The 27,738-nt window shown below is 39.5% G+C and overlaps 1 long non-coding RNA gene across 1 annotated transcript; it reads left to right on the top strand.

Moving 5' to 3' along the window:
• Window positions 1-6,929: 6,929 nt before the first annotated feature.
• On the top strand, window positions 6,930-16,739 carry LOC112969284. Its single transcript, XR_003254682.1, has 3 exons — window positions 6,930-7,265; window positions 7,370-7,669; window positions 16,553-16,739. It is a non-coding gene; the product is annotated as an uncharacterized LOC112969284 (long non-coding RNA).
• The last annotated feature ends 10,999 nt before the right edge of the window (window positions 16,740-27,738 follow it).

Below are 27,738 nucleotides of genomic sequence, written 5' to 3'. Positions count from 1 at the left end.
TTGAAATGTGGTGTGCTGACCTATGATGCAGCCAGTCTGCCTCTGAAAGGTGTTGACATGTGCCTTCCTCATTGTTGCAACCACTTGTTAGATTTGGCAGAGTGAGGTTACAACGGAAGGGTGGATTACACAGCTCCTTGCTAGGAGCATTTACACCAGACTGGCTCAGCTACAGACAACATGTGGTCTGGCAAATGGTTGTAACTACATGTTTTTGTACCTGTATTATGTAATAATCACCTGTCCTCCTTCTGTGTGGGCCTCTCCCCCCCTGGAATGTGGCCCTGTTGTTGAGATCATTTTCTTGAATAATGAGAGGGGAGGAGGGATTGCTACAGAAAATTTACAGTTTGTCTTAGAACTGTGACATGATATTTACAGACTGTGTGATACCTGCCAGGGACATCATTGTTCCCTTAGTTACATGCTTCATATTTTCATATTTCATTAAGGAAAATGTAATTAAGAAGCTGCAAGGTGCATTAAAATATATAGAAAAGAGGTACATTTCAAAGATAAACCATATACGAGATGGGCTTTTTAACTTGATCTTACTAAAAATATAGGTATAGGATCTACCTCTTAATCCTGCTCTCACTGCAAGATTTCTCCCAGTAATTAGAGAACATAAAGATTTTGCAGGCTTCATTCAGGCCTCAGTATCTGAATGTTCAATTTCATAGATTACCTTAGGGGAGACTTACACAGTTATCTGAAAAGACAGTGGGAATTCTGTCTTAAATTTCCATAAAATTCTTTGAAAACGTATGGCTATTTGCTTTTTAACTTTATACCTGATGCAAATATTTCCATGTGTGCTCTTGGCAAAGTACCAAAGCTTCAGAAGCTTGGTTTTGTTACTCCTGAAAAATAGAGATAAAAAAATAGCAGATGAAGAGAAAAATGCAACAGCACCACCCTGCTGCCATCTCTTTGTCAAACAGATAATAATAAAAGTTCTGTTAAAAGAAATGCAGTTATGTAACCTTCAGCCAACAGATAGATTTTGCAAAAGCCAGTTGAAATGAAAAAGTTAGAGTAAAAGAAATTATTTTTTTCCCAACTCCAAGCATGGCTGTTTTCAATTTTATTGAAAAGGAAATAGAAAAACAATAAAAATGTTTTAACATTTCTGTTAGTGAGAAACAGAACAGAAGTCCATAGAGCCAGTGGAAAAATTGCTTCCATGAGTAAGGGTTTCATAGCAACCATAAAAACATAGGTCAGGAAGAGACATCAAGAGATTGTTTAGTCCAGTGATGACAAAACTTTGGCATGGGCACCAAGCCTATAACTGACACAGATTTGAGCTGGCACCAGGGCCTCTGAGTCACAATGCCTTTGACAATAAATCTGGCACTAGACAACAAAAATTTATTGTCAATCACTGGTCTAGTCCAGACCCCAGGACTAAGATAGGTTTGAATGTATAGAAACAGTTGCTGACAGATACTTGTTTGTCATGTTCTTTAAAATCCCTGGTGCAGATTCCATAACATCCCAAGACAAGCTGTTCCATGGTTTCATGCCTGCCAATATTCAGCCCAAATCTTTTTTGCTGCAGTTGAAGCTGATTTCTTTTTGTCCCTCTCCCAGCATCCATTAAAAACAACAAAACAATCAGTTGTCCTCTTAATAATAGCATACTACATACGGAAAACTCTCACCTTATTTCCCCTGAAGCTTTTCTCTCCCAGACTAAACAGTCTTTCAGCCTTTCAGTGTATATCACTGTATGTGCTTTCTTCTGTGTAAGAAATGAGTGTAACAAAACTCAGTATGAGACCTTATGGAAGGAGAATGTGATACTTATTTTACAAAACCTCTAAGTACATTAAATTTACCCACTCACACTCATTTTTTCAATGATTTAATTCACTCACGTTCTCACACCCACATCCTCACAAGAACCAAGACATGCGTTCAGGTGGTCTGGCCAGGGTCAGTTGTGTGCAACACAGAGGACAAAAGACACCAGGTACTGAGTCCTCATCACATCTGCTGGGTTTTTCTTGATTTGCGATGACAAACTGTTTTTTGGACAGGTCTTTTATATGCCTCAGAAGCCAAAAGTTACTATGGCATGATTCTGTTGCATCAGAATTTTGTTTACTTTCTCCTCCATAAATTTTAGACAAGTCTACTGACTGTTGTTTGTTTCTCACTTTGAGTTTCTCTACAGCTATAGTCTGCTTTCCTGTTAGGGTAAAAGGAAAAGGAATGGCATGTGTGATGTGCTGTAATCTTGTTCCCATCTTCATGTTGTTAGTGTAGGGTCTTCTGCTGACAAGTAGTCTGCTTTGGTCTCACTGGAGTGCAGGCCTTCTGGGCTTGATACAGGCAACATTCCTCAGTTTTGCTGTTGTGGACCGTATTCTTGGTTATGAATATGGGCCATTTTTTCTACATTGTTCTGCTGTTTCTTCTGGTCCTTACACAGATATACCCATTCATACTTCATTCCTACAATCTTAATATTTCTATTACAAGTCTGTACAGCTTCTTTCATTGCCTAACCCTTTCTTAAGGTGCAGTGTCCGACAGCAAATACAGAATTCCAGGTAAGAATTCATCCACACCGAATGTAATTGCTGTCCTGTTTTGAATCTGATGCTCCTTCTGACAAATCTCAGAGTGACAATTACTTTTTTGCAGCAGTATAACATTGTCAATTTGTATTTGTGTCTCATTCTGCAGTAAGCTGTATATTAATTTCTGCAGCTCAGTTCTTTGTCAGGCTATATTCCATTGTGTATTTCTGAATTTTATTTTCTGCTCTTATGTGGGCATTTTTGCCATTGTTTTTGTTACATTCCCTCCTTTAATCAACTCTCTCTCATTAGTCAAGATAATTTTGAATCCAAATCTTCTCTTTCACCATGCTTCTGAACTGCTGAGGGACAAAATGCATATTGCTTAAACCATAGTCATAGCAGAATAAAGACCACGAGCACCAGGAAAGCAGGCAGTCAGCAAATTTGGAGGAGTGGTAGGTCAAGTGTACTTAAAAAATCTTGGAGGGAAAGAGTTTTGTGGGAAAGATATCAATTATTAAAAGAAACTGCATTAAGGCCACTATAACAAATCATTTCAATGCTAAAGATTGTGAAGAATAATAGGAGACAAATACCACTACATGAGGAATTCTTTAAGGCTATGAAAATGAAATTGGTCCACCAGTGTGGAATTCTTTGCAGAACTGGGAAGGCTCCGTTCTTTTTATTTGCATTCTTATGTAAAATGAAAGAAGTAATTATCTTTGAGTCCAAAGTGTGTTATTTCATCTTACATAAAACATAAGCCTTTTTAATAATTGCTGGGGGATCTTACATTTGTGACTTATATTAAGTGAATTTTAAAATATCACTGGAACAGTGTGAAACTCAGTAACAGAAAATAGTGTTTGAAATTCTATGTTAGATGTTAGATTCTATGTTCTCTTGTAGAAATGAAATCAGGGAGAAAATAAAAACAAGTAAAATGTTCATCCACCACAGGAAATTCCCATAAGTACATCAAATTATTCAGAAATTTACTGCATTAAAAGTCAGTAAAAGAAGGTTTAGGAGAACATACTTCCAGTTCACCAAGCCATATATTTTTCCTGGTGCTGTGGATTGCGTGCTTACAAACTGTTCAAGTCTAGCGAAAAATTAGCATAAAAACTCTTAATTTCATTTTGTTTCACCAAGGTCTTTTGGTTTTTTTTTCAGTATGTTTCACAGATAGGGAGAGCAGTGAAGCATTAGGGGAAATTAAAGTTACTCAAACCCTGTGCAGCTCCAGTATTTTCTTTTACTTTGGTCATGTTTCCAGTTGTACTTAATCCTCCCAGACTTCTTCTCACTCTAGCATGCAACCTCCAGTCTGAGATGACAACTTCAGTCTTTTTTGCCCTCTATTGAAGTGAATTGGTAATAACAGTTGCCAATAAAATGTGAGTTGCAGTATGTAAAAGAGGATATAAATAATTGATCTCAGACCAGTGGCATGTGTAATTACATTATGTAGCAGTCTCGTAAGTGCTGCCAAATCTTCTACTGGCTCCTACTGATGTGTTCATTTTACCTCCTTTCACTACCTGTCCTTAGTATGGGACATAAACATGGCAATCTTTTTTGTCTGTTATTTTTAACATGTTTAGCACAGAGCTTTTAACTCTTAGGAAAGGTAATGGCCTATGTATGTCTTAGAATAATAGACTCAGAGTTCAAATAATTTTATTTTTCCAACACAAATGTCTCAAATCAAATGACTCAAAATATTTGAATTTCAGGAAGTTAATGATATTTTTTTCAGGTGAAGTATGAACAATAATATACAATCATTTCATTTGCAGTATATTATATTAATGTTATGATATTTTAATTACACTTACAAAATACATTTTTGTTCCATATCTGTTTGGATATCCCTAAATCTACAGGAAAGGCTCTAGCAAATCTTATTCATTCTTCAAGAGAGAACATGTTCTCAGCTACCCTAGCTTACCCTGCTGGAGTTCAGTAGACTACGGACATGACTACAGGTAGATAATAGGGAAAGCAAAGACACCTGCACTGGCTTATTAGTTCAGGTACAGTACATCACTGACACAACCTCTGCTTTCCAAACCTGTGCTAGTACCTTTGCATGGTGCTGTCCTTGCTATGGAGATTTACCAAGCTGCTTAGAATTAGCTGGACACCTGGGCATCATGCTCAATTGATGGAGAAGGTATGTGCCACGCTTGTGTGACTGCAAATAGATTTTGTCTTAGTGCTTTGAGAATGTGTAAAGAGCTACATCTAGTACTGAGCCAAGCCCCATGCAAATTGCTAAAGTATTTTGAGTAACGTAGTGAAGCATTACCAAGTCCAGGCACAGTCTGGATGGGAAAGTGAAGGAGAGGAGTACACACAGACATAGCATATAACTGAGTGTTCACACTGGGCGGTGTTAACAGTGAGATCTATATTCTTAGAGGAATATAAAAAGAACTTATTTTGTGATAAATATGCATATGGGAGTTTATAAATGTTAAGGTCAGAAAGGGTTGTTGTGGCACAGTCAGATTCCCTGAGTATTGCAGGCTACATCCCCTCTCCCCTCCACCATCACCATCACCATCACCATCACCATCTCCTCTTATTATGGTGTCTGATGCATCCCACACTGCAGCTATTGTTCATTTTTTTACTGCATTTCCAGAGGGATAAGCAAGTATTCACTCCATGTACTTTCAGAAAGGCTCTGTGTTTGCGGTAAGCAAAGTGCTTTCAGCGACTGCTACTGTACATCTCCCTACCAGTTGCCAGCACAGATTTTCCATTAAAAGTTGAAGAGAGAGGCAGAAAGAAGAATTCTGAAATCAACCCCACAATTAGATAAGTGAAGAGTTAATTTCAAAATACTTCACAGCCCTTTTAAGGCTAATTTGGTTTTATCCTGCGGCCACAAAACAGGATCTTAAAATAACTTATCAATAACTGTATCCTGTAGGGATAGAATAGGACCTTCTGGCTTTAATGAAAAACCTGGCAATCAAGCTTTATAAAGCTTTACGTATAGTTGAAAGCATGCATATAAACGCACAAGTAAACACTTAGCAACAGTTTGATTCATGTTTATGATTTTGATACTCAGCAGTTCCTCACAACAGGTGCAGCAGGTGGTCTTTTTGTAGTGAGAGTCTTCAAACTCCTTTGACTACTTCTCTTCCAGCAGAAAGGAAACAGCTTTCTGCTATTTCTGGATCAGACTTTTTTTATCAGCACGGGTAGTTCTGCTGCTGTGGCTGGTCTTCATAATTTACAGCAGTCCATAATCTTATCTTCAGTAACATTCTTGTTGCTGGGTTGTTCCACTGTTAGATAGATGCTATGTCTGTACATGTTTGTGGTCATGTACTTACTGCGCACATCAGTTCTCTGCAGACTTTGGTAGACTCCACAGTTCATGATGTGTAAGAGCATTCTGTGACGGTCGGTCTTTAACACTGCACAAGAGTTGGAAGAGCACATACGTCTACATGAATGTATGAACTCTTCTTCCTCTATTCTGGAAAAGGAAACGGAGAAGTTCTTGCCCCCAGTCCTTCTGTCTCTACTCTGTTGTGCCACATTGTCTATCATTTTATTTCACCTTCGTTCCAGGAGGGAATGATTTTGATAGGCAGTTAAGGAGAGTCCTGAAACCCCCTGAAAGATGTGGTAGGAGGGGTTCTTCTGTGTGCTGGTTGGGAGCCCCAGAAGGAATACTGATGTGTTCTGCAGTGTCTCTAGTGCACTTGAAAGAGAATTTGGTTCTTTGTAACATATCTTCCATGCCTTGAAAAATACGAAATACAAAACCACTTACTATTATTTACTACAATGAAGCATTTAAAATATAAATATACATATTTATAGAGTGTGAGATTTTCCTAACTTCAAGCTACAAGTCAGTTTTAAGCAACTTCTTTTTTCTTTCTCTGTGTCATTTTGGCCTTTTTATTTTCTATCAAAACTAGCTTGTACAAACCTTAAGATATTAATTGGATAAGATTGGTATCATTCACCAGATAGAAGAAGTAAAAGAAATGTATCAGCCTTACTAGTTTCGGAAGGAAATTGGGACCATAGATTTACTTAACCTTCCTTTGCCTTGTGTTTGACACTTAACTATAGTTTTAAAGTGAGGAGTTTGGAATAATTGTTTCTACAGCTTGTCACTTCAGACTCCTCAGTACAGCCTGCTTCATAGCCAGGAATGTCAATGCTTTCTGGTGTCTGGGATCCCATTTTGTTACAGTTTCCTCCTTTGGCCACTTGCCAGAAAATCACCTAGGAAACCCAAGTACCAGTTACCATGGTCACTTAGAAAAGCATATGTTTTCTCCTCTTGCATTGTGTATTAGTAGTAGAAAATCCATGAGCTTTTTGCCTGAGTAGGCAGTAGGACTGGACTCAAGATGAATCCTGACCTTATTTCCTCTATGAAATCCCCAGTGAAATCACTGGAGCTGCAGAGTGTAAACAAGGGCAGAGTATGACTTTATATGAATATGCTCACAACTGAATTGTGAAATGACATCTTCGAAACAACTTTCCTTTGACACATTACCAACCCAGAGAAACTCAAGAGTAAGATAAATAAGATTAAAATAGAATCTTGTTCTCCTTCAAATTCAGGTGCATAAAATTCATGAACAAGACAAAAAAAAAAGCCTTTGAAAGCATTCATCTGAAGTTTGATGTGAAAAGTACACAAGAGCACAAAAACAGTGGTAACTGGTCAGACTAAAGGTATGACTGTCCCAGTATCCTGTATCCAGAAATGTCTTGGGGATGTCTATGGAAAAAGTATAAGAAATAGCACAAAATTAAAAGTTTTTTTTCCTTCCCCCCAGCTTCCTGAAATCAACTAACCAGGCTCAAGCACTCTAGGATCAAAGACTAATCATTCAGATGAGGAACTTTTTGACATTCCCTAAGAAGAAACAGAAAAGTTCCTCAGCCTGGTGTGTGAAGACCTGAAGTTCCTCTTATGTGTGACCAAATCCACTGCAGCAGAAATATCCTCACATCAGCTGTTTCCTGATGCCAACAAATGATTTGGATGGCACATTCAACCTGTCTGCCAGGAACAGCCAGGGGAAATACAGCAAATACATAATGCTCTCCTGGGACCTGACCCTCATCTTTTCCAGGTAAAGTTTGTTACCTTTACCCTTCCCTCTAAAAGCTAGTTTCCTTCTGAAAGGTGCTATACACATATAGTTTCTTACATAGACAGGATACCTAACTGCAGGGTGCAGGCTGCTGTTGAACAGGTAGACCACAAAATGATCAGGGCCATATTGTGATCCTGCAGAGTACTGGAAGATCTATTTAGCATGTTGCAGCAATTCTCCAGATCTGCATTTTTAAGCCATTGTGGTTGTTTGGTGAACAGTCACTCTGCTCAGGGCAATTGGAAATGGATGCTTCAAAGAAAGAAATCTTCCTCCCCGTTTAGAGATACAACCATTCTCAAAAGTAGATACAGTACACCAAATCACTACAACTCCTGCTTCTTAATTCTCACTTTTCCTAATCTTCCATGCTGGAGCAAAATTATTAGAGAGACAGTGAAACTAAAGTCAAATACCACAAGAACATTTTCTGTTAAGTTTGATGTTTCATTATGGGGATGTGAGTGGAGACACATCACTGCCAATGCATTTTTCACAGAAGGGTGTGAACAGATTTGAGCTTATTCTGCCCAAGCTATGAGCTGACTAGGTGCCAGCTGGCCAGTCCAGAAATTGTATAGCCATGGTAGCATGATGTATTGCTATCTCTGTCTAAGTAAACATACCTTTGAACCCAAAATATCCCTGCATGTTATTTTCCGCATTATACTGAAGTATGCAGAACCTAAGTTATACAGTTGCTTTGGCCCTTTCAAAGACAGGTTTAAATCATAGCACTCAGTTCACAGAATTCAGGTTGTTCAGGGCGCTCTCTGTCCATGCTTGACAGCCCATTAAATCACGCTAACTCTCACAGCAATGTATTCATGGCACCTACTGTTCAATGATCGGTTCCCCATTATGTAATATGCCTCCAGAACACCTGTGATGCTTTTCTGTATTTGTATTGCCATCAGCAACATTGTTTCTCCTGAAAGCAGATGATGGTTTTCAGTAACTATCGCTCAAGTGAAGCATCCACCTCTGTACTGATCAATTTTGTGCAAACCCTGCAGAGTCTTTGATAGAGTTATAGCCTTTTACTGTTAACAAGCAAGAGGAAAGTCAACTCTGTTTGCATCAACTTGCAATTTCACTTCAGAAACATCTCTCTGCACTTGCAGTACCTACTTATTTGCAATTTCACCACCATTTTTAGCGTTACATTAATTATGAGGTCAAATTTCTAAACTGACATAGTAAATTCTGTGGAAATACTGCAGCATAGCCTTGATCTTACCATGGCAAGGTGCAACGAGAATTGGACTCACTCCTGAGCCTTAAGACCTCCCAAGAGTTCATGTTCATTTTTAGTGATCTTTTTCTGTATGCTCTGATTGTCCTGTACAGGAACTGTTCTAGCAAAGTCTAATACTAGGTCTGGCTTGCTAACATTTCTTTATTTTCTCTGCTGGGAGATTATCTACTTTCTAGTTATCCATCGCCAGACTGCCTGCAATAATCAGTTTCCCTTAACCTCCCTCCCTTAACAGGATGAGACTAATATTAATTCTGTTAAAATTAATTTCTGTTAAAATTGTTTTCATTATCCATTGTTTTCTGGTGTAGTTATTTAGCCAGGAGGAACTTGGCTTGGCTGTAGGAATGTGGCCTGTTAAACTTCTTTATTTGTCAGTCTTTGTAATATGACATTAAAAAATAATTAAACAACATGATATGGCTGTGATATTAACTGAGAAGAATTTAGGAATTGCCAATATACTGGCTATCTGAGCGTCTTTAGTGGGGTCACCCAGTGTGTGTACTTTGGTTTACATTCCATAAAACAGTGTCACATGCTACTTTTTTCCCATCAGTCGTATGCAATCCACATAATAAATAGTGCTCAAGAGTCAAGCTTTAGCTAGCTAAAACAAGATGGTATTAGACCCCTGCAATAGGAGGCCTTATGAATAAGTGCTTGTGACAGACTCAATTTAGATAAGGAGTGTCAGAGCAGAGCCCGTAAGAAAATTACTCAAAAACAGTTTGAAACACAGAACCCAGTTCTGTGTTCACAGAACTATTAGCTATATGCAAGACAGTGTGGCTAAAACAAAACTCTGGACAGTTTCTTCTCTGAGTGGGTCACGCAGTCTGTTCAATGAATGAAGCAGGAGTCCTGCGGAGAAGATAATATTTTATAATGTAACTAAAGTTAGTATCACAGAACAAGTTGCAAAAAGCCTTTTCTAACTTGAAGATCCCTGACCTTACAACTTCAAAGTTTTTTCAACAGCAGTCTTTTGTGTTTGTAATACAAGTCAGTTTATATTATCTATACAGAATTTACATCATTTACAACAGAAAAGAAAACTTGTTTAAATAATATCCCTGATCATTTCTGTGACTGACGGATCTCAGCCACTGAAATGCCACAAAATATATTTCATCCATTTTTATTCTCAGCACTGAATGTAAATGTCTTGATCCACTCTGGATTTAGTTGTGTCTACATGCTGTTTTTTGTGCTTCAGGATGTGACCGGCAATTCTTGAGAAGCCTTATCAAACAATGTACACACATTGCAGCTCTCTGTGGATGTAGCCACATTAACTTCCTCAAGCCGCTTTGCATTTGCCAACACATATTTACATTTTAATTTAGCAGATCCACACAAATTTCAGGGCTGACAATGGTTGGCAGGAGTTTTTTAATGCAAGGTCAAGCATTAGAGAAGAAAGGCCTGGCATTTTAGCCAGGTACATGGACAAACAGTAGGCTGTCTTGGCAGTGATCTGCCCTTTCAGTTTGCAGCAGGAAGTTTATTTTGAACCCCTCCAGATTCTTCAGTCCATCCCAGCACAAACAAAACAGATTTTGCTTTGGTTTGTTTGGGCTTGTATTGATTTCTCTAAATGGAGTAAGATTCTAATAAGTCTGTCATTTGGCATCACTTTGTATTATTGCAACATCTTCATTTCACTTGAGAATAGACACACCTGTGCCTGCTGGCCCCCTGTCTCAAACCCAGGCCAAACCAGGCCCCAACAGCCCTCTCCTTGTGGAAATGAAGCAGTAGCAATGTGGTGCCATCAAGTGGCAGGGTCTGAAGTGAGACTCTGTTTCTTTATTATAATACAAGCAGTGAGGAGCCTTTTCTTTGTGAGGGAAAAGTCTTTCTTATAGCTTTTGGAGTGAAAGGGAGTAATAGACATCAGGTACAGAAGAGAAGTTATACATAGCCCCAAGCTGGATCTTCTTAGTATTTTCCCCTTCCCCCAATTTAGGGATCTAGAAACCTCTGTAAGACATAGGAGGTCAAAAGAGCCAGAAGACACCCTATTTGTCTATTCTGGAGGGACCTGAACAGCACTCCAATATTTCAGTGAGGCGATGAGGATCTGTAAATCCCTCCACCCCCATTCTTGGGAAATCTGAGAATCCATCCATCTTTCTGTCAGAGGGGATAAAGGAGGTGGGCAGCTCTTAAATGGGCTTACTTCCATGCTGCTATAAGGGAAATCCTGTTCCTTTTCAACCCCTCCACTCACGCCTCTCCAATAAGGGCTCTGTAAATCCTTCACATGTTTGTGGTACTTGTGTCCTTTGAGATATACCTCTCCTGGTCTCATGACCCTCTTTTTTCCAGATGCTTCTGGAGATCATCTTCCCCATGTGGCCATCTAGGGAGAAAGGGAGGGTGTTGCTCTGTGACATGCAGGAGTCAGATGAGCGTGCTGCTGCACTAATGGACAGCAGACAGCAAAATTACAGACAGGCACATCTGTTTGGCCGTGAGCCAAAACTGATGCATTGATGGGTCAGTGAATGGTGGAGGGAGCCCAGTATAAGCCAAGAGACTCTTATGGTCATAAGCTGGACAAATTCAAGTGCTGAGCTACCTCTAGCCATAAGTCTAGAATTCCCAGACCTGCTCTAAAGTCTGCCCTTCAGTAACATGATACAGTATTTTTGGTCTGGTTTTATATTTCCTTTTGTTGAAGAAGAACATTTCTGACTCTGTAGTCTGAACTTTCATCTTTGATGTAGCCAATTAGTACAAGAAGTTTTCTCTAGTAACCTCAGACCTTAGTAAAGGTCAAATCTCAAAGTCAGTATTTCATTCTGAAAGATGGTTTCAGTCAGGGTTAGGGTGCACTAGGCTAGGGCTTTTATGAAGTCTTCTTGTAGCTGTTGGTCGTAACAGTTGTTTTTCATTCAGGATAAAATGTAAGAAACAGTGAAGCTCCTTCCTGGACTAAGATAGCTGAAAGAAAAAGAACTATTGCCAAGAACATAGCAATATACACCATTGTAAGGATCCCAGATAAAAGAGAAGGTTTTCTTTGGGCCGAATACAAATGCAGAAGGGTGGTCACTGTTTGATGGAGCTAGATATATGAAGAGAAGCAGCAAAAATATTACAGAAACTGACAGAGAAACATCAGAAAAGCGGGGAGACAACCAGAGCAAGCATTAGGCACATGGCACCATAAAAAGTCTATAGCCAGAGATATCTTTCAGTGACACCTCTGCTGAAAGGGGTTTGGAATTGCAAAGAAAGTGCCTGCCTTTATTTGATTCCTATTTTTTTTGCTCTTTGTAAGTAAATAGGACAAAAAGTCAGAAAAAATCTGACTCTGACATCAAATTTTCTTCTTGAAGGGAACTTCCAGTAAGACTCCAAATACTGAATAGCAGTTTATATCCAAAAAGGAGAAGTAGCACTCTCCAGAATCTTGCAGTATTTCAAATAGGTTTTGTGTGGAAAGTGGCCTGAGAAGGTCCTGTCAGGCAGAGCAGAATTCAAACTGTAACTATCTAAAAAAATGTGAAAGTCCTTCAGTGTACTGTAACATAAAGTATGTAATAATAAGTAGGACAGAAACAAGAACAGAAAAACACCATTATAATCTGCACTTATTTCATATCTCAGAATGACTCAACTTCTCTTCCTTTTCTTTCATATTGAGCTAATAGAGATCTGGCCAGTGGGCTGTGGTAGTACTTCTCTATAGAGAAATTCTGTGCCTAACCAGAGCAGAGCAGAGTGTTTCATATAGGTGCTACTAGCTCAGTCAGGCTGGAGGAATCGCCCACTGCCCCTTACTGGGAAGATCAGTGCTGTTTCCAGACTAGCTTTGAGTAGCACGTGGAGCCTTGAAGAGCAGGAACAGGAATTTTTCCTGGCCCTGCGGGGAGCTATAGTGGGCCATGGAAACATCATTGGAAGCACCATGGAAGCATCAGGGCCCATCATTAGCTGAGTTTGAGCATCACTTTCTCCTTCTTAGATTCTAGGATTTCTTGCCTGTACAGTAGCTTGGGCTTCCTTGATGAAAGCCTCCTGCAATGCAATCTGCAAAGCTTCTTCATAGCTTCCACAGATGAGAAAAATCTTCCTTTCCTGTGAGGTCAAAGGGCCAGCATCTGTGGAGCGTCCTTTTGACTGAATTGGTCAAAGTTTAAAGAGACTCCATACACCACACTGTATGAAAAAAGGAAATGGTAATTGTAGCAGGAGGCCTTCAGGGGGTTGTGCAGGCAAAATGATTCACCAGTGGAGACTGTATATTAAACTGAAAGTAGGTAGGAAGCTCAAGCCTGGAAGCATAGACCAGCAGCTCCTGTGAAGTTTGTTTGTGCATTTGTTAGCCTGATCCTTCTGGGACTAGTTAGTTCTTTAGTGAATTTCCATTTCCTAGAACTCTTCGAAACTTTCTGTAGTTGCATTCATCCCTGGAAATCCAGGCTAGACTTAGTATTTAAAATGTGTTTATCATTTTTGGAGTACAATACAGGAAGAGGGTGCTGACACCAACAGGGTACAGATAGAAAACAAAATAAAATGATAATTTTCTAAACATGTGCTTTCATTAAGAATGAATTGCCAGATGGTTTTTAGTTGTTTTAGTTACGGATAATGGTACAATGCACTCAGAAATTCAAAGGAGAACCACTACCAATTGTGAATAGAAGAATAACAGCTTAGGAGAAGAAATATTTTCAGAATACATACAACCATTAGAAAAGAAAAAGCTCCCCATTAGCTCCTGGTAAAACTAGAAAATAGTTGACTGTTTTAAAGACAATATAGAGTGGCCCTTGAAATTTGGCTGCTCCTATTCACAAACTGAAATAGGTATTGCCATACAAATGTTACAGGCTTTGAATATCTGGGCATCTCCTCGTTCAGGAGAGCTTCCCATCAAGCAACCTTGACTGGGCTGGGATCTTTGTGGCTTTTGGAAGGGGCACAAGAAGGCAGAGCGGTGCACACAGGCAAACAAACAATGCCTTTCTACTGCTTTGGGGAGCTCAGGACCCTTCAGCCCTGACTGCCAACATGTGTGAACAACACACACTCGTCTCTACTTTCTGCCACCACAGCGGTCCCCTTTAGGGATGGTCTCAGTGTTCACTGAAGGAGCCAATTCTCAAACAGAGTTGGAATTAGCTTACCTGGTATTACGTATATTTGGGTGTTTAAAGGGTCTAGATGGATCACATTGCTAATCAGCACTATCAGCTAGCCACTTCTCCCTTTCCCCAACCAGAGCATACCTGCACATGACTTTTCATGGAATCATAGGTAATTTATTAACTAATTTTCATGAGGATCTATAAAATGGTATGTGTAATAATGGCGTGGAAATAGTACGTGTAAAAATGGCATTTGGTATATGTAAACTGATTCACTTATGTAATGTCTATAGTTTGAAGCAAGCTGTTTCCAGAAAGTCTAAGAAGATGTTATTTTAATCTCAGGGTGACAGGAAGCCATTATGTATTTATGCTGGAGGGAAAGGCCATTATGCTCCAAAAATCCTTTCCAATCCAGAGAGATTTATAATTCCTCACAATTATTTAGCTGATTTTGATCTACAGATTACAAGGCACTGACAGGCTAAGTAACCCTCTCAAAATCACAGGACAAGTGATTGACAGACCAAGGAACTGCCACAGAAAGAATCCAAACTCTCAGATCAGTAAAACAAGGGTATGCTTTATTTACATAGTACTTGTGTCTATCTATAATACTGGATCTTTATGGAAAAGTTTAGCTGGATAGACTGGGACTGGATATTTAGATTCTCTATAAATCAAATAGGAGAAAAAAAGAAAACTCTTCATTAGCTTTGGATAAAAACTTATTTTTTCGTGTATAAAATTTTCCACAAATAACATTAAATAAGTTATCAGAGACTGATGTGAGGACAGCATGTAGTTGCAGTACCAGCATTTTTTTGCAGAGAAATTCCCAGAATCACAGAATAGTTGAGGTTGGAAGAGATCATCTCCTCAAGAGATCTTTAGAGATATCTGATCCAACCGCCCTGCTCAAGCAGGGTCACCTAGAGCATGTTGCCCAGCTTTTCCTCATGTTCAGATGGAACTGCCTGTTTTTCAGTTTGTGCCTGTTGCTTCTTGTCCTGTTGCTGGGCACCACTGAAAAGAGTCTGGCCCCATCCTCTTGACACCCTCCTCTCAGATATTTAAAGGCATTGATAAGATCCCCCTCACTCTTCTCTTCTCCAGACTAAACAGTCCAAGCTCTCTCAGCCTTTCCTCATATGAGAGGTGCTCCAGTCCCTTCATCATCTTAGCAGCCCTTTGCTAGACTTGCTCCAGTAGCTTCATGTCTCTCTTGTACTGGGGAGCCCAGAACTGGACACAGTACTCCAGATGTGGCCTCACCAGGGCTTAGTAGAAGGGAAGGATCACCTCCCTTGACCTGCTGGCAATGCTCTTCTTGATACAGCCCAGGATACCATTGGCCTTCTTGGCCACAAGGGCACATTGCTGGCTCATGGTCACCTTGTTGTCCACCAGGACTCTCAGGCCCTTCTCTGCAGGGCTGCTTTCCAGCAGGTCAGCCCCCAGATGACCTGCTAAATTATTAGGGAAAGATCCTCAGCTGATATATATTGAGGTAGCTCCAATGACTTCAGTTGTGTTCGGAGACTTACACCTGCTCAATATGTGTGTAAATATCTGCAATCTAGATACAAACTTAAATTGCTACTGAAAGTAACCAAAATCATCCTAATACAAATATAATTTTTTTTTATTAATATGGTTAATAACACCAAATTGTCATAATGGCGTTATAAGGAAGAGCACATAGTTATTTCATCTGGGCACTTCTTGGTTCCCTGATTCTATTTTGAAAGAGTCACTGTTAGGGAATGATTACTTTTCATGGCTGTATTTAACCATACGTGGCAGCCATGTTAGTGCAATTAAACGCACATTCACTCATGCGTGCCCAGAGTAGGCATTAATTGTCGCTTAACTAAGGCCACTTTTAGCCATAATTTATATGCAGCCCTAGGGTAGCTCATTTGTTCTTTCTCATTGCTACTTATATGCCACTAGCTTTGTCAAAGATTTGGAGATTGTTTATAGATTCCTTTGAAGCAGAACTAAAGCCACTGTAGTGAAACGCAGAGCAAACCATTCAACCTCCTGGTGGCAGCATGGCCTCATTTACCATCTCAACCAACAACTGTAACAGAGTTCCCTTGTTGTCCACAGCAACTAGCAGAAAAGTGGTAGCAGTTATCTAAACAGAAAAAAAAAAAAAAAAAGACTCTTGTTAAATTAGGTGGTTGCATTTTGGAAATGTTATGAAACAGAGCAGGTTAGGCGACTTTCCTCTAGAAAAATATGTACTTAATTATTGTTTTAAGGCTCTGGAGGCCTTTAAATAATGAAAAAAATATTAGATACTTATTGGCATTTTGATGTAAATTTTGCTACACAGTCTAAGGAAGAAAACATTTGTGTGGTTTATATCCTCATGTATGCACTCTGTATTTGAATGTACTGATTTCTTCCCTGTTGCCTTAGCAAACAGAATTTAACTCATAAATTACATTGTATAAGGGTGCTGTGATATTTATTCCCCTGCAGAGCATTAACACACAAGAAAATACACAAATGCTGGTTGGATTTTGGCCCCCAGTTGCTCATTTCAGTGCCTGCTACGTGATCCTTCAAAGGAAAGAAAAGCCTTCACTTGCACAAATGAACTTGGACTACTGACACCCCAGCTGGTAGGATACAGCGTAGAACAACAGCACTGTTCACCACAGGAGAATCTGAGGAACAGATTTCTGGAAATCTGTTTGTGACAATAGAAGGTGTTGGTCATGGGGAGCCTCTTCCTGATAACTGTGTCCTGGAAGTCGACTTGCGACACAGGAGAAGCTGCCCTGATGCGGTGTATTCATGGAGTTTCCAGTCATTCCCCCTGCTGTAGGAAGGGAACTGAATTTTAACCGTAAATTCAGTATCCTGGATAATGTGCCTTTTGTGTTGAGATTGGCATTTAGAGGCTGCGTGTTCACTAATGTTTTCAGTTTAATATATTTCCCTCTTTCTCTGTCTGCAACAAGGAACTATTTGCTTGCCAGAAAATAATAATGCAAAAATGGAGGTTGTCCTTATCCAGCATTCCCTTCTCTGCCAGACACTTAAGCAGTTACCTTAATTAGTAGAAGATATGGGGTCCATGTGGGTGAATATATAAGCCTTGATAATAATGTCCCATAGTTCTGTGTGCTGAAGTAGAGTAACTGGATTCAAAGTGTTTATTTCTACATTATATGGTCCTTCCTCCTCTACTCTTGGTCACACAAAGAAGTGTGATATCTTTGTTTTCACTGTGACAAACTGGTACTTAATCTGACTCACTAGAGTGTGCAAATCCATTTGTAAATAAATGGAATTCAGACAGGATGCGACCATTACACAGGAGTAATTTAGATGTTTGATTTTGCCTAGAAGGGAAATTATGTCTCAAGGGCTATAAAAAAAGGGGAAGTGGTGCTCACATGTCCTAACAATGTCACTCCGAATCCTAGCGAGGCTCCCCTCTGACACAATACAAAACAGCAATCATATATTGACATGATTCTACTTGGAGTGTTGAAATAAGAGACCCTTCTGTACATAACTAGATGGGAAAATATTGATTGTTACTTATTTTGCACCTTCACACTAGGAATGGGAGATTCAAAGTTTTGAGAATTTGCCTGGGATTGAGGCTTGGCGTATTTATTCTTCACTTTTTATTGGTCTTGTTTTAATTCAGTCTAAACAAATAGTTGTTAGTTTACAATTACTGGAGAGACAATCTAAGTCTAGGACACTGTGACTGCTGAGCAGGCAGAGATTTCCCCCAAGTTACCTCTACCCTTGGAAACTTTTGTGGGCAGAGCTTGTTACCATTGTTATACTGAAAAATGCTGTTAGTAGAGATACCAGTGTACCATTGTAGTGAAATCACTCCTCTTCCAGTAATAAAACAAGCTATTACAGGAAAAGAATGGTATTGCTAATGTCACTGTTTACACCATAATCTTCAGCAGATGCAAACCTTTCAGTTTGGGGTCACACACCTGTATCCCTCACCATTACCAGCTGAGCTAAAAGAAGTTGAGTTAGCCTTACACTAGCCATTCTTCTGCCATCAGCAGCTACAGCCCCAGATTTCAGTGGCAGTTGGGTGAGAAATCTGACCACAACCCTGAATGGTTGTTTGCCAACTGCCTTGTCTGTTGGCATTCATGCACTGCTTTGTGTGAAGGCTGTTACTGGAAATGCATTTACTGCGCCCTGTCATTGCAAAGGAATGTAGCGGATAATAGGCTACTGCTACATTTTTCTTCTGTCATCTTTGTCAGGTGGAAGATTGTACTATGTTTGCTGTCAGACTACCATAAAATGGCATATGTAATTAATCTAAATAATTAACATGAGAACATATGTTAGACACTACATTGTTTCTGAGGAAGGCTTCCTATAGAGCTAGAATTTTGTGTGCTTCTGGCTTTTGCATCCCTTTTCTGTTCTTTACATCACCAGAAGTGAGATATACCATCTCTGATAAGAATAGTTCTGGATTCCTTGAGAATAGTTATAATAATTCTTTGACTGACTGCTGGGGAAGAGGAAAAATTCAACTAAAAGCTGAATGATACATGAAATAATGGACACAATACATTATTGGAACTAATCATTACAATGCAAATATAAAAGACTTCAAAATCCAAGTTATACATAATCAGGCAATTCAGTACTGCATGTTCTGGAGAGTTTGCTCCAGCTGCTTAGAGGTGTTAGACCTCTTTCATTTATTTGTGTCAGTGTAAACCCAGGTAAACAGCAGGGTTTGGGGATTTACAATAAAGCAAGGAAGAACAGCATCTGGTTAAGTGACTATTTTATTAAAAGCAGTAGTATAAAGGGTAAGGTACAATCCAGAGTTATGCATCCGCTGAGAGAGAAAAAGCATTATAAAAGCATATTCTTTGCCTACAAATGGGATGTTCTTTTTCTGTTCCATAACGCACTATGATTGTGTTCACATTTATACTCTTGTTCTTCAGAGCCCTGTATAATACAATAGATGTTCAAAATGACTAGCTCCTTTCAAAACTTTCATAGACATATAGGTCAAGCCTTCAAATCTAGGATGGTGGATATAGTGGATATAGGATATTTATATGTATAAGGGATTCTTATTGCTCATAGAGAAGCTGGGAAACAGGCAAAACAGTATCTGGAGTCATGTCTTTTGGAGTCCATGATTTTTACAATTTTAGTGCATGTCTACTGCATGCTAGACTGACATATAGCCAAGCATGTGCCTCTGTGTCTGGATTGTAGCCTCTTCTTCAGTTAGAAATGCTGGGACACATGGGTTTCTCTCAAAAACACTGATGCATTTTGCAGGCCAAACAAGAATAGCAAGAAGCCAAACACCATGCTAGCCTGAGGAGCCTCACGGTCAAAGTAAACTGCATGGTATGAAGTATCAAACAGGAATGAAATTGGCTGCCACAGCTCTAAACCTCATGCTCCAAAGACTGTACAAACTGAAGATGTTATCTTTTTCCACAACTACTGCTGGGCAAGATCTGCATCATCTACCCTAGATATCATGAGACATGCAGTCTGATCCAGACTGTCTAAACGGAAAGCATAGGTCCCCATTCAATCAGTGCACCTGAAAGCCATTACTTAAGATCACACCTGAAAAGTGATCTAGAAAACCTACATGATGTTTGCAGGAAGCTGTCTAGGACTAACCAGTGGAAAGCACAAGGCAGAAAGGCCTAAAACCGTACTTACCCATGTAACTAAGGCACACGATTTTCATGCAATATCTTCTATACCACATGTTCAAGAACCGAGCGAGCGGGCTTTAAGCCTTCCTCAGATTTTGTGTTACATAACTTCATGATTTAAATCACACAATGTTTCCTTGATGCTTTCTCCCACTGCTCAAAATCATTTGTGACTTCATAACATAGTTTATTTATACATTAATTACATTGATTCTCATTAAGCTTGAATCACTATTGGATTGTTTCTTTGTAGTTAAGTTTTCCTAAAGATAGAATAGTTTGGTTTAAATTTTAATTGATTTTGAATTGCTGGCTTTATAATTTGCAGTAAAAAGCTGCAACTCCTGCAGAGTTGTTGTTTTCTTTCAAGGTTGCCACATATGTTCACCAACTGTGGTTGATACAAAGCTGAAAGTCACTTTGTTCTCCTTCTGATCTGATAGTATCTATCTGGGCACTTTGCTCACATTGCCGTAGGAAATAGGTACTTACTGTCCAGGATCTCTAGGCATTAATCTCATTGGTGGATGAAGGAAGTTGATTTTTTAAGTGCTTGAGTCAATTTTGAAAATGAAACAGAGTCCCAAGTCAGGGAAGCAGTTTTGAAAATGTGACTTTAATTCCACTCAGTATTGATAAAATTTAAGCTCCTAAGTCGTGCAGACATTCCAGAAAATTTTATTCTTTATGCACTAGAACTGCATTTCCATTCAGCATGGTGGTCTAGCAGAGGTGGTCCTTCTTGACTATAACTATGGTGGAATTGCTCCTGGTGTACCTTGCCACGAGTGCTGGTAGTAGGAAGCACCAGGTTCATTCACCTACAGCTTCTCCACCTAAAACTTTGTGCAATACCAGCTTAAGCCTTTACCTGGAAGTCTGGGAAAGTAAATTAGATGGCATGAGTTCACTGAGCTTTCCTCCCCCACTCATGAACACTGAGCTCAAAGTTTTAAAACACAGAGAGCCGGATTTTCTTTTAATAACACAAGAATAATGATTACTGTTGTAAAATGAAATATTAAATCACAAACTTTCAAAAATGGAGGATGGAGAATACTTCTGCAAGAGCCAGCAAATAGCAAGGTCAACAATGATACCGGTGAATGTCAGGTCAGCGATGCCAAGCATCTACATATGGGGAATTTTTTTTCTTTCTATAGTCAGAAGAATATTTTATTTTTGTCAAATTAAATATAATTACTAATTTTACCAATATTTGATTTGTTTAATTTTTCTGTTTCCTGTTTCAAACACCATACATTCTGTGTGGGGCCTTATTTCAAAAGGATGGTACATGCTCCTCACAGAGTAGCTACTCCTTAATGTGTATTACTGGAAGAGTTTTCCTCTCACAGTCAGTCATTAAAAAGGGAAAATAACCCCCACCCAAACAAAAATGTTTTTTAAAAAAGCCTTTTTTGCCCCCTTCAGAAAGCTTATTAAACCACTATTTACATCTACATTTTTATTCTTCTGACAAGATAAAGTGGAAACAATAATAAAAGCTCCTTATCTACAAATGAAATTAAATATAGGGTTATTTCAAACATAGTGTTAAGCAGTTTTGGCCTTACTAAAGTATGACTATGGAAGAATTATTTATTAAATAAGCATTGAGTTGCTGATCCCTGATGTTCCTATGTATCTGCATTACTCCTTTGTTTTCATTAGCGCATACTACTTTATTGTTTCATATTAAAATGAATGTTAGAGTCAAGAAGGCTTTGGCCCCACATGGGTTCATAATTTAACCTGAGTTATCATTTCACTTCATTAATCAGATGAAACATTATTTATACCAATATTTGTACCAAGCATTTCAGGGCTAGACCAAAAATGAGCAATCTCATTCGCTTTCCAACAAAATTGTTGTCATGAGCTGATCTGCCACTACTGGAATCTCAGCCACAGAATGAATAAATTCTTTGCTTCTCATATGCAAATATTCTCTTACTGTGATCTGATAGAGAGGTTTTCTACATATAGATTTTTCAAGGTCCAAGATTAACAAGAAATTCAAATGAATATTATTGACTAGATACGACATTTAACACACATTAATGTAATTAATCATTTAGGGCATGTAGGTAATTGTGGTGATTATAATACAAGGATGCATTGCAAAGTTATTTCATACATAGGGGATTTTCAAAGTCCCGCATGATGACATTGATATAGTGCTACTACTCTGTTATAATCTTTGTATATTATTTAAGTGGAACAAATACTTCATTCATTGCCTGCCCTAAACTTTGCATTTGGTGACATTCTTGCTGCTGTGTTAATATCAGGTCTATTAAGCTGGACCTCATGGTCCATTACCCTTTCTTTAGGCCTGACCCCATGAAGTTTAAGGGTCTTGAGCACAGTGTGAAAAAGCAAAGGGTTTCACTCTCACCCAAGGAGCTCATTAGGACTTTATAGAAACACAAAAAATACTCACACAGTACCAACATTTGCACTGAGGGGTACTCACCAGACAAACAGCCTGGTGTCAGGAGGTGCTCATTGTTCTCTTTTTCCAGGCCTGCACACTGATTTAGCAGGCTAACTAAAGGGATCGCTCATTTGTAACCCAGCATTTCAGCCTTTGTAGGAGAGATTCATTTACCAGCATCTTTTAACATTGCTTCCTGAAATTCCAGTTTCACCAAGGACAGTATATTTGAAATGAATTGACATAGCTGGGTACACTTGCCAATTGCTACAGTAAAATTTGGAAGTTGTCTTTGTTTGCTGCTTGAAGGCAAGTAAACAGTCATTCACAGCACATTTTTAAAAGGCCTTTCTGCAAATCACTTATCGACCAAGGGCCAGGTTCTGCCTTGTTTACCTACCTTGAATAATGCTCCTTTTCTCTTGGCTTTCAGTTAAGTTACTAAAGGAGTAAGATGCAATTAAAGCTGCGTAAAACTTTCAGAGTCTGATTCTAACAAAGAGAAGAACAGAGAATTGCTCTTCTGCCATTAACAAAACAAGTTTGTTCATCTTGGCCATAGTCCACCTGCCCACCTGCCTCTGCAAAGTGTCAACGTCTTTGATAAAGTTCCTGTGTACCCTTAATGGACAGTAACACTGTTCACTCCGGGTTTGGGTTCAGTATAAAACATCTCTCTACACAAGACACCAGCTTGATAAAGCCTTTGCAGTATTCAGCCTCAGTGCCTGGCAATGCAGGTAGTGTCCTGACCATATTTTCCTCTGCACTTTGGTATTTAAGGCTCTGAGGTGAAAACTCAAAGTATTGATTTTTAAATCATTACTTTTTCTTTGAAAGCTTGCGCTCAGTCCCTTGGGAAGTAGAAGGCAGCTCGCTGGGTAACAGCCTTTAGTATAATTTTCAGAATTCCCCCAATTTCTTTGCACACCAAAGGGACCCACTGTACATCAAACCTTAAGGGCTTTTTATTTTCAAGGAAACAAGAAAGTTGTGCAGATAAATTTGCCTGGCAAGGATTCCTTTTAATATTTCACCATTAAGTATCTTTCCCTCAGGAGAACCTACACAGATATATTCATGGTGATTTCTCACATTCATAGAACAAGTTTTTAATCTAAGAAAGGGCAACTGACATTAAAATAACTACAGATATGTTCTTTGCCGGGTGTGAGAAGCTGAAGTAAGGAAATTATGGTTTGCATATCAATAAAATCTGGATGGGGTATTCATCCCATTTCCTTATGTTGATATACATTATGATATTAAATCAATGGATAAACATGGCAAGTATTTTTTCTCTGTTTTAATATATCTGCAACACAAAAGCAGCACTGCATTACACCTATATATCTTCAGTGCAGCAAAACTAGCTTCGTTAGTCAAAGTAGAATCTTCCTACTTTAACAGTGCTGTGAGATGAAATAATTTGGTCCAGTCAGTGGATGCAAAGTAAGATAAATAAATAGAAACAAAATAGTATGCTAAGGAAATGTCATCTGCCCACACCAAAATAGATTTGGGTCACTGGCACAATGCAGGAATATTGTACATTTGCTGAAGTTTATAGTTAGCTCTTGGTCAATGAACTCTGTTTGGCTAACCAGGTCTGATTTATTCACGATCATTGTATAACATAGAAAAGCCTGTGCACTGTTCATTTGAGAGTCATTATAAACCCCAATCCTGGGATTTACACAGCCACTGTTTGGTTGGTTTTAGTCACTATGCCATCTCCATGTAATTGCCTCTTGTGATAGATTACAACTCTCAGAATTGCTTAGCTCCAATCCCCAGCTTTTTTGTCTCAGCTTACATTTGCTAAGACAAAATAGTTAATATAGTTTTGCAAGGAATTACAGGGGGGAGAAAGAAGCAAGAAAAAATTCTGTGCCTTCTTCAAAGGCAATTAGAAGAGTGAAGAGAGATGCTGAGAAGGGCACAATTAGGGGAGGTGGTAAAAAAGGGAAGAAATCACTGGTTGTCTGGGTCACATTCAGTGTGAACAGGGAGTTGTTGAAGATAACAGCCAGCTACACCTTCAAAGTAGCTGAGACAATCAGGAGGGCCAAAGAACAAAACACAGAGACCTGTTAACAGCAATTTCAGCATACCCAGAACGGTGGTGTCCAAAATCGCTCATCTGAGGATTCCTACCATCTTCAGTGCAAAATCACTCAGTTTATCCTAAACAGCTTTCCACAGCAGATTAAATTAATCTGATGTTGCTGATATTTGGATTAAGGAAGATGGAGAGCACTCACACAATCTATTTTGGCATCTCTGCTTTGGGGATGCAGAGAAAGGGGCGTAAGGGAGGGCGAAGCAGCATTTTAAACAAGCCCTGTCATTTCTGCAGCAAATGTCTGATTGTGGCCTGGGACTTTGGCCTTTGGCCTCCAAATATAGCTAATCTGAGATGTGGTCAAAACACTGTAAACAGGAAGGCTCCTCAAACCATCACATCAATAACCTAGGATTTTCACTTTGTTCTCTCAGAAGCAGTGTAAACAAACAAATTCAGAAACTGGGCTTCCAGCTGCCATTTCTTTTAATTACAATACAGAGAAAAAGTTAAGTCAGCAGTTAATTGAACTGAATCCACTAAAAGTCATTGCTCTTTAACAGCAAAATTATATGGCCTGAAGGCTTGTTAGATAAAATCTAGCATAAAAATCACCAGTAGGTCATTCACTATTTTAATGTTTCCTGTACGGATTTATTACAGAATCACAGAATCACAGAATCGCTGAGGTTGGAAGGGACCTCTGGAGATCATCTAGTCCAACCCCCCTGCTCAAGCAGGGTCACCTAGAGCACATTGCACAGGATTGCATCCAGGCGCGTTTTGAATATCTCCAGAGAAGGAGACTCCACCACCTCTCTGGGCAACCTGTTCCAGTGCTCTGTCACCCTCACAGTGAAAAAGTTTTTCCTCATGTTCAGATGGAAGTGTCTGTGTTTCAGTTTGTGCCCATTGCCTCGCGTCCTGTTGCTCGGCACCACTGAAAAGAGTCTGGTCCTATCCTCTCGACACCCTCCCTTCAGATGCTTGTACACGTTGATAAGATCTCCTCTCAGCCTTCTCTTCTCCAGGCTAAACAGGCCAAGCTCTCTCAGTCTTTCCTCATAAGAGAGATGCTCCAATCCCCTAATCATCTTTGTGGCCCTTCGCTGGACTTGCTCCAGTAGTGCCACATCCCTCTTGTACTGGGGAGCCCAGAACTGGATGCAGTACTCCAGATGTGGCCTCACCAGGGCTGAGTAGAGGGGGAGAATCACCTCCCTCGACCTGCTGGCAACACTCTTCCTGATGCACCCCAGCATACCATTGGCCTTCTTGGCCACAAGGGCACATTGCTGCCTCATGCTTAACTTGGTGTCCACCAGCACTCCCAGGTCCTTCTCCGCAGAGCTGCTTTCCAGCAGGTCAACCCCCAGCCTGTACTGGTGCATGGGGTTATTCCTCCCCAGGTGCAGGACCCTGCACTTCCCTTTGTTGAACTTCATGAGGTTCCTCTCTGCCCACCTCTCCAGCCTGTCCAAGTCTCTTTGAATGGCAGCACAGCCCTCTGGGGTATCCACCACTCCTCCCAGTTTTGTATCATCAGCAAACTTGCTGAGGGTGCACTCTGTGCCTTCATCCAGGTCACTGATGAAGAAGTTGAACAAGACTGGACCCAGTACTGACCCCTGGGGGACACCGCTAGCTACAGGCCTCCAACTAGACTCTGTGCCACTGATCACAACTCTCTGAGCTCTGCCATTCAGCCAGTTCTCAGTCCACCTCACTGTCCACTCATCTAACCCACACTTCCTGAGCTTCCCTATGAGGATGTTATGGGAGACAGTGTCAAAAGCCTTGCTGAAGTCAAGGTAGACAACATCCACTGCTCTCCCCTCATCTACCCAGCCAGTCATTCCATCATAGAAGGCTATCAGATTGGTTAGGCATGATTTCCCCTTGGTGAAGCCATGCTGACTACTCCTGATCACCTTCTTTTCCTCCACATGCGTGGAGATGGCTTCCAGGATGAGCTGCTCCATCACCTTTCCAGGGATGCAGGTGAGGCTGACTGGCTTGTAGTTCCCTGGGTCCTCCTTCTTGCCCTTTTTGAAGACTGGGGTGACATTGGCTTTCTTTCTTATTGGCATTCTTAAATCGGCAGAGGTTGTGCATTATTCTTTCAACGTTTCTCAGGGTAATATTTTTGTATAAGACAAAATCATTACTTGGAATAAGCTACACCTTTTCCCTGGCTTCTATTGTGTTTACCAGAATTTCACTCCCATATATCCAGGGACAGACCTTGGTGAAACTGGAGAAGCTATAAACAAGTGTCATCTTTACATCACCACAGGTACAAAAAAAGTAATAATATATTAAAGTCTTACAAATAGGATGAGACCACCAGTGCTGCATTTCAAGGGTCCATGCTCTACATGATAGTGCTGCTGAACTTCAAGGCTTGCTTCAGACTTAATTACTTGAAATGGAAATCAAGGTTTTTAAATGCTATCACTGTAATAGTCATAATGCACTAATGGCTAAATAAAACCCATGCTAATGTTTATATCTACAAAAACAGCTCTTTGCACAGTGGACCATGACCTCACTGATCTCTAGACTTTCCAATTATATTAACACTAATAATGCTAGCAATAATAATGTAATATAATAGTATATAATGATAAGAGCAATAATAATTTGTGTAAAATAAATGGAAGCTTTCCAGGGTTACCTCTAGGAAAAATAAACCATATGCATAGAAGCAAGAAAGGATCATATAGGAAATTGAACAGACCCCAGAGAAATGGCAGAAAAACATCAAGTAACCAAAGGCATGAGATAGGCACAGAAGGCATAATGATATAAGAGTAATAGGCTTTGTGAAGTGGTATCAAATGGCAAGGAATCATAAAGGAAGATTTAACTAAGACCAAAATAAAGGATCATTGCATGAGATCTGCAAAGAAAGAGAGATTTGTTGTATCAGGTGCAAGAGGTCAGGCAGGGACTCTAATAAGGGCAGATGATGCTAGGATATTAAAAACATCTCTTCAAGCACAGTTGTGAAAATATACCAATGCATAGTTATGGTTTCGGTAGCTAAGAAGAAAACAAAAAGGTGACTGGACCTCAAATCATCAGAATAACATTTTTGTAAGTTAGACACAGCAGTAAGAAAAAACCTACATTGATGGCAGCTGATGAGATATTGTCTGTAACTGTCAAAGAGAAGATCCTGTAACGGTGATCAGCAATGTGATATTTCAAGTAGCTTGAGAAAATGGAAAATGGTGCTTCTGCTGAGGTTTACATGAGGACAGTCAGAAAACCACATACTCAGAAACCCCGCAAGTAATCTATTTTATGAACAGTTTTGACCTTTTGAAATTGCATTCCCAATTGGAATAATAAATTGGGATATCATCATTTCCTACAAAGGGAAATTTCAGAAAAGTATTGTCCCTGAAACATGGAAATGATTTTACTAGAGTGTTACGTTTTGATGGGATTAATT

The sequence above is a fragment of the Apteryx rowi genome, unplaced genomic scaffold (assembly GCF_003343035.1).
Source record: "Apteryx rowi isolate R43461 unplaced genomic scaffold, aptRow1 scaffold_341, whole genome shotgun sequence".
In the NCBI taxonomy this organism is placed as follows: domain Eukaryota; kingdom Metazoa; phylum Chordata; class Aves; order Apterygiformes; family Apterygidae; genus Apteryx; species Apteryx rowi.
This window is presented reverse-complemented; position numbering and strand designations above follow the sequence as displayed.